Below are 8,168 nucleotides of genomic sequence, written 5' to 3' on the forward strand. Positions count from 1 at the left end.
GTGTGGGTATTGGGGGTAACATTGTATGGCGCTGTTGGCGTTAGTTAGGCATCATTGGCGTGGATAGCATGGTGTGGTGGAGGTAATGGTGGCGCATGAAGTGATGTGGTAGTGGTGGTGGTGGTGTCATACATTTCATCCTCCTCACCTACCCACTCACCCCCGCCACCACCACCCCTGCGGGTAAATATGGCAGCAGGCGACGTGGCCGAGAGAGGTTGTTGCTGCACCTGACGACATTATTACTACCAACATCCCCAACAGCTGAGAGTACAGAGGTCCTCCCCAGCACCTGGGTCTTAAGCCATCACTCTCCACTTGTTTTTGCTGCCACCAATGTCTCTCGGACACATTTTCTCCGGCCATTACCGCGTCAGACACTTCATCACCGTCTGGTACTGTATTGTGTCAGGGTGGCTCCTGCCTATGATGATCACGCGTGTTTTTGCGTCAGACAGTTCACCACTAGGCTGTTACTGTGTCTGGTGATTCTTGTCTTGTCTTTGACGGGGGAGACCCAGGAAGACACGCTGGGGAGGAAACAAGGTCACACACAAAGGCGACGAAGGTGCCAAACCCAGCACTCTGTGGGTTACTCACGTCCACCGCCTAGTGTCCCCGCCCCACCACGCCACGTTGCTGGCTCTTCAGCACCTACGGTACATCACATGTGGCCATTTTTATTGTGTTTTGTAAATGCCATTCGGAGCAAAGCTTTATATATATATATATATATATATATATATATATATATATATATATATATATATATATATATATATATATATATATATATATATATATATATATATATATAATGAGTAGAAATAATAAGCAAGTTACACAAATACAATATCTGAGGTTAGACATAGTTCTTGCACAATACAAGTGGTGACAGGTACAGTGAGCCGCATCAGCCACTGTCAACACCTCACCCAAAACTCCACATCTTTCACCTCCAGCAGAGTCGTTGATAGAGTTCGATCAATTCAGTGATCGAACCTGATTGGCTGAGCCAGTCTTTTGACACATGGGCTCATGTTGTTCTCAACTGATGAAGAAGTTTGCGTTCGTACTGTAGAGGATGATGATGATGATGATGTTCATTCAGTAAAATTTTTTCATGTTTATAAACTGTGGGGTTATACAGTTCGGCATGAATATAATCAATATAGGTACTGTATACGGTGTACGAATACATAGGCCGTGGGACTATACAGTTTCTTGTTTATTATAACTAACACTGCAACTTCCTGTTGCCAGTAAAGGTTCTTTAAAATTCTAATATGTCTTTCGTCAATGCCCATTTTCACCAGATATCCATAAGTTTGTTGTGCTTTACCCTTATCAAAAGCTTTTTCAAAATCAACAGAGTAGATGTACAAATTTCCTTGGGCCTCTAATGTACGAGTATAGCCCTTTCACGCAAAATTCTCAAACCAAATATAGCTTCTCTAGTTCCCTTTCCATTTTAAATCCACCTTGCTCTTCAGATAACCCACTTTCTGTTCTGAGCTTTTATTCTACTTAGAATTATGTCCATTAAAACTTTGTAGGCATGACTTATTGATTAACATGGATATGCTTTTGTTCATACGGTGACGGTGAATATACCTGTAGTATACAGTCGGTATATATAAATATTATTATGGTAATAATGTGGGGACCTCATTAATAAAGGTCGAGGAAATATGTACGAAGCACTGCTCACTGGATGACGTACTTACGAAAGCAATATAAACACTCGTTTCATATTCCCGTAACCGCAATCCATTAGGTAATTTAAATATTAAGGTAATTTAAATATTAAGGTTATACAAATATGTTTTATTTTTTTTATTAAGCTACTCACACGTATTATATACAGAAAAATATTTATGATTTTATCCACGGATTGTTTTAGCTATTGACTATACACCGGAACCTTTTACCACTAAACTCACCATAAACAAATGTCTCTAACAAAAGTGTTTAACCCACACGTTGAGTCATTGTACACGACAGTGTCGGGAACATGATTTATTTCTCAGTTTTAACCAGAATAGTATTTTTTTCATCAGGTGATAATTTTTGAGTCTTAGTTCATAGTGTCGTGTTGTGTTTAATTGTCATTGTTACTCCTGCAGAGAATGTGCATGTCCAGTCAGAGGGTCACCGACTCTGGCACGGGTGACACGCACACCAGGGTTAGGGAAGGGGGGGTGGGGGTGGGGGGTACAGCACACGCAAACATCGTGATCTCTACTCGGAACCTTCTCGCGGGAAAGCGAATGGAAAACATTTTAGGATGAGTGGGCGCTGCGATGAAGGATGGGCTTTCTGTTATATTCTGCGACCCACTTAACTCTTGTCTACGACAGTCACCGAGGGCTTCCCCGCATAGCATGAATTCCAATGTCATTGACATGACAGCAACACCTGTGTGGTGCGTCACATACTTATAAGGGAAAATACCGTAATGTCAGTCATTCTGTCAAATCTGGTTTGTCAACACATGACCCGTTATTGTTGTCACACTAGTGGGTATTAATACATAAGCATATTGGTAAATAACGTAAATTGATTTCCCTTCCGATTTAAGTGCATGGCAGGACTAATAAAAAACCACCCTTCTCTTACGATTCATACGTAATAATATATGAGACTCTCAAAGTATCGCCATGCGTGGTGGCGAGAGTTGGGGTGGCAGGAGGCCCGCGCCCTGCCACCACCCAATAACACCCAACTCGCTCCCTTCCTCCCACCGCTCCTAATATGGAAGCGTTAACGTCACTCGCTGATCCTGAGCTCACTGATCCTGAAGAGTCGACCCTAAACCCAGGATCAACCACCGTTAGTTGTACAGTGCTTAAGATGAGAGTTTGTGAGTGGCAGCCACCTGCGTATGTACAACATCGGGTAAACAGCGTCGCTCACAACACACTCCGGGAGCAGAGGACCACACTCACCTGGTCCCAGCGGGTGGGTGCTGCAGGATAAACACCTGAATAGGACGCCTGAGGGAAGGGAGAGGACGTGGCTCCCATCACAGGTAAAGCCAAGCTGGCACTGCGCAGCGCCGCCTTGGCACTGGGGATTGGGATGGTGCCCCTCACTCTCACAGTCGCCCCCGTCAGGCCAAAAATACCCCCGGGGAGTCCCACCTCACGCACCCACAAGGCCCTCTAAGTGATGTTAGGGGCGGATTATGGTGGTGGTGGTGGGGCTGCTTCCTTCTGTGGCCATTTTTCTCGTACCAAGGAATTTTGCTTCATATAAGGAGGTCTGTGGGTCCTGTCAAGTAAGGGCTCTGTCATGTTAGGGCCCTGTCATGTTAGGACCCTGTCATGTTAGGGCCCTATCATGTTAGGGTCTTGTCATGTTATGGTTCCGTTATGTTGTGGTCCTATCATGTTGTGGTTCCGTTATGCTGTGGTCGTATTATGTGTTCCCGTCATGTTAGGGTCCTATCATGTTGTGTTTGCGTTATGTTGTGGACCTATCATGTTATGGTTGTATGATGTTGTGTTCCGTTATGCTGTGGACCTATCACGTTGTGTTCCCGTTATGTTTTGGTCCTATCATGCTGTTCCTGTTATATGTTGCGGTCCTATCATGTTGTGTTCTGTTATGCTGTGGTCCTATCATGTTGTGTTCCAGTTATTGTTCCTAGCATGTTACATTCCCGTTATTTTGCGGTCTTATCATGTGTGTTCCGTTATGTAGTTCCCGTTATGTCTAGTCCTATCATGCTGTGGTCCTATGATTAACAGTACTGTACTATTAATGTAATATATCATGTACTAGGCACTGTACCGTTGCATATACATTAATGTACGTTAATATCTATCACGAGTTAAGGGTCCGGGAAGTAATTCGTTTATATTTTTCCAGCTAAGATTTTCTGAGTCAAACATTTTATTGATATGAAAAGTATTCTGTTATTCTTAGATAGAATTAATGAGTTAATATTAAATAGCCTTGTTAATAGAGGGTAAAATGCGATAAAGGTAAAGTAACTGCACACGCTCGGAAACTAGACTATTAGTAAACAAACAAATTTACCTGGTAGCGAAGCTGTCACATTTGTCAGTTATAAATTATACACAACTACAGTACCACGTTACCTGTGTATGGGAAACAGCAGATGCAGGTATGTTCTTATTTTAATTCTAGTAACTAATTATCTAAAGTTAATAAAGCAATAAAGGCAAATATACGGCTGGTGAGTCTGGTGACCGTCAGTGGTTAAGTAATTATGATTTTTTTTTAAGAGAGTTCTGGTAAAGCTGCAGTTTGGACAATACCCCTTGTAGTTGACCAATGTGTTTTCCGATTGCTTAGACAATTTTATGACACATTTCTTCTATGATTATTCCGGTATATTTAAGTAATTTGCGAGGGATACGTTATAAAAGAAGTGTCTTAAAATTATCTAAACAATTGGAAAAACACATTGCTCAAATCGAGATCCATATTGACCGAAACTGCAGTTATACCACAGTTTTGTACACTGATTATGTCTTTCCTTCTATTAAATTTCTTGTGCAAATGCTTAGTTTTCTATGTATAGGCGAGTTAAGATATAGGTTAAGTCAGGTCAGGTTTTCTTAGGTTTCGTTAGGTTAGGTTAGCACATGATTTCACCCATTTTAGTATTTTTCCCCACCATAATACACTATTCCTTAATGTAATCAGTGAAATTTGGGGGTGAAATTTCAGTCATGCACCGGTCTTTCTCTCACTGTTATTAATATGCTTTTCGTAATATTTAGTCAATTCTAAGACCTTTTTCTTCTATGATATTTCCGCCGGAAATTAAGGATAACCGAGATATTAATTTTTCAATATTATTGGATTTGGCCACTTGTTGCCATTTGTTGTTTACGTCTCACAGAGAAGGTCTGACCACCCATCACTCAGTGCTCCTTATCTCAGTGTTGGCTTCGTAAGCGTCTACAGCGCATGTGTGTGTGGGGGGGGGGGGAGTTTCTTATTGGCTGTAGCGATAGTTGACTTATATAATTGGGCAAGAGTTTTTTCTCATAGTCAATGAACAATACGTGGGTGCGTCGGGAGCGGATATTTGATTTTTCAGTACCATTATAACCAGATATGGCTGAACAGGTGGAAAGAGCTGTGCCGACATTGTTATAGAGATCATTTTACGTCAATTGCATTGTTTCATCAGAAAAATAGGGTTAGGTCAGATCAGGTCAAGTCAGGTTAGGTTAGGTTAGGTTAGGTTTTGTTTTGTTGGTTGGTTGGTATTTTGTTTGTGATTTACTCGAAAATAATTGTTTTTGTTAAGATTGATGGAAGGGGGGGGTGGGGATCTCAAAAACTATTGATTTCCGGCTGAAATAAATATCAAATTCGTTCGAAACTCATCAAATAACATCAGAAAAACATATTTTCTTATATCCAAACAGATACCCGGTGCATCAGTGAGATTTGACCAAATTGGGTATTTTTAAACCCACTCTCAATGAAAAACAGCTGACGGTTACGATCTAAATAATTACGGGAGCAAGTTTTATTATGGATATTTTTGCCTCTTATATATTTACCCCTGAAATAAACTAAGTTATACATACTAGTATGCTAAAATTGTGACTTTAGGAAATTGCTAATACGAAATTAATGGCAATATCGACAATATGTACCCAGATTTTGCCAAGACTTTTGGCAGTGTACCCCATGAAAGGCTGGAAATTAAACTGAAAGGGTGTGGGATTCGGGGAAGTGTCCTTGCATGGATTGGAGACTTTCTTCATGAATGCAAGCAGTGTGTGGTGATTAATGGTACAAAATCGTCATGTGTACCCGTGACAAGCGAGGTACCACAGGACAGTGTATTGGGCCCGTTGTTGTTTGTTTGTTTCATAAATGACATGCCAGAAGCTACACATTCCTCCATGCAAATATTTGTGGTCGTTGCCAAGCTATTTAGGGAAATAAAGAACCAAGCATAATGTGAAGGGCTGCAGAAAGTTTGTGTGGGCTTAGAACATTCTGAGTGTGAACCCAACATCTCATACCCCACACTATCTCGAGTTATGTTTGCAGATAAACATTCAAACTCCTTATACATCAACATTTAAATCTATAATAACAAAAATCGTAATTATGTAAACAATTAATTTACTATTCTTTACACTTCGTTGTTATGTTAACATCTACAATTTTCAGTTTTCCTTAATCACTATCATTCCTTCTTCCTTTGTTTAGGAGCGTTATTGACCAGTGTTAGTGAAGGAAAAAACATTTGAGGGCAGACTGAAGGAACATATTCACTGTACTTTCCCCCGGTAGAATCGCCTGTTCCACTGTTTTTGTTTTGTTACTGTGGTACCAACAAACACCGCTGTTTATTTTATTTCAATTCAATTTCAATTGTTTATTCCTTGATAGAGAAGCGGGATCCTTGTGCTGTCACTCGTGCCCTGTTCAATAACACCAAGCATCTGGCAAGTGTGACAAGTATATACAGTATAAATATTATAAAGGGCTTACTAAAGCCTAAGGAAGGAAGGATATTCCTTCAACACATAATCAATGTTATTTACATAATATCTGGCCAGTATGGGGAGGATCATCGTGTCTCTGTCAGGGGTCTTGTAGTGTGGGGTCCAGCAGGCGTCCTGGAGAGCGTTGTGTGTGGGGACATCTTAGGAGGTAGTGGATAGGGTGCAGCTGTCGGGTCTTCTGCATAATGCACAATAGCGTTGCTCAGGTGATGTGCCAATCCCAAGCAAGTCATACCCAATGATGATACGGGCACCAATCACATCCCTTTCCGCACCCTAGACATACGAGAGATCAGGAAGTTTACGGAGGACATCGTACCAGGTGGGCGGGGAGTCCAGGGATGGTTGCTTCCTGAGCTTCTCTCTGTTTGAGGGCGGGTGGGGTCCTAAGCTGTAAAGTGTTCGAGGACAACGTAGTCAGGTGTGGTCTTGTTGCAGCCAGTCTTGGCAAAGCCATCTGCTGCCTCATTCCCCAAGATACCGACATGACTAGGTATCCATAGGAATGTGGGACAGTGCATCCTGAAGTATGGATGTTAACCCTCGTATTCGGAGGATGAGGTCCTTATTTTCCCTGATCCAAATGAGATCCGTCGAGCAGACCTGGAATCGCAGCAGTCAAGCAAGGGCAGAAACCATCTGCTTCTTCTTCCTCAGCGAGAAGGGCAGCAAAAGGGCTATTAGTTCAACCTGTGTGGAGGATGCCCAGTCAAAACTCTGAGAAACAGTTGATAGGCGCAGGGGCATCAGGGCGGAGATGTAGACACCAGCCCGGCCCGACCTGTAGCAGGGTCAACAGAACCATCAGTGTAGAGGACGACCATACCTGGGGACCAGTGGGCGATCCTGGAAGTGGTATTTGCAGAGAATAACAGGGTTCACGTGGGATTTCGGGGCGGTCCAAGGGCAATCACTTCAGGTTGAAAAATGCAGCCAGGAGAAGAGCGAACCAACAGCAGGGGTGACAACAATATCAGGCAGGTCGTGTTCCTGAAGGGCTCAGATGAGTGACCCTCTTAATGTCTTCTAGATGGAGGTCGGCCTCGGACAGCAGGAGTCAAGTTGGCTGACATGGTGCCCGAGGATCCCGTAGAATGGAAATGGCAGTTCTTAGGTAAAACTCACAGGATCCTGTAGGGGAAAAGACAAAGTTTGGTATATGAGAGAAGTAGAGCCTGTCAACTAGGGCCCAAGGATGATGGCTATCCTCTGGATAACTTCGGGACGGTTGACAGCAGTCCGACTAATGTTGACGAGGGCAGGGGTGCGTAGTCAACACAGGAATGGACAAGGACTTGTACATGGTGAAATGCAAGGGTGTTGGTGGCACAGGGAATACATGGTGAGACTCCGAAACATATGTCTCGAAGTAGCGGACTTCAGGGATCTGACAACGTGTGCGAGTTACCACCCAGGTATTTTTGCTCATTAACCCAGTCAAGGGCGTTCCTCATAAGAAGGGTGGGTACAACACGACCGTGCCACATGCCTTTGTTTCGCAGTTGAAAGAAGGAAACCAAGTGAATCACACTCTCTGGAGACCAGATCAAGGGCTTCACCATGCTGTGATGGTGAATCGGCTGGATTGTCCAATTAACCAGGCCGTTCATATATTTATTATTTGGGTTTAAGTAACGAAACCAACTGTAGTTCCTTGTT

The 8,168-nt window shown here is 42.7% G+C and overlaps 1 protein-coding gene across 1 annotated transcript in view; it reads right to left on the bottom strand.

Annotated features, from left to right (window-relative positions):
• LOC121878927 overlaps positions 1-3,069 on the bottom strand; it is a 12,900-nt gene extending 9,831 nt beyond the window's left edge. Inside the window, exon 1 of the mRNA XM_042385357.1 lies at positions 2,949-3,069. The gene's annotated coding sequence lies outside the window, so the exon portion shown is untranslated. The remainder of the gene's footprint in view (positions 1-2,948) is intronic.
• Positions 3,070-8,168: the final 5,099 nt, after the last annotated feature.

This window comes from Homarus americanus, unplaced genomic scaffold, assembly GCF_018991925.1.
Source record: "Homarus americanus isolate GMGI-L3 unplaced genomic scaffold, GMGI_Hamer_2.0 scaffold4060, whole genome shotgun sequence".
NCBI classification, from domain to species: domain Eukaryota; kingdom Metazoa; phylum Arthropoda; class Malacostraca; order Decapoda; family Nephropidae; genus Homarus; species Homarus americanus.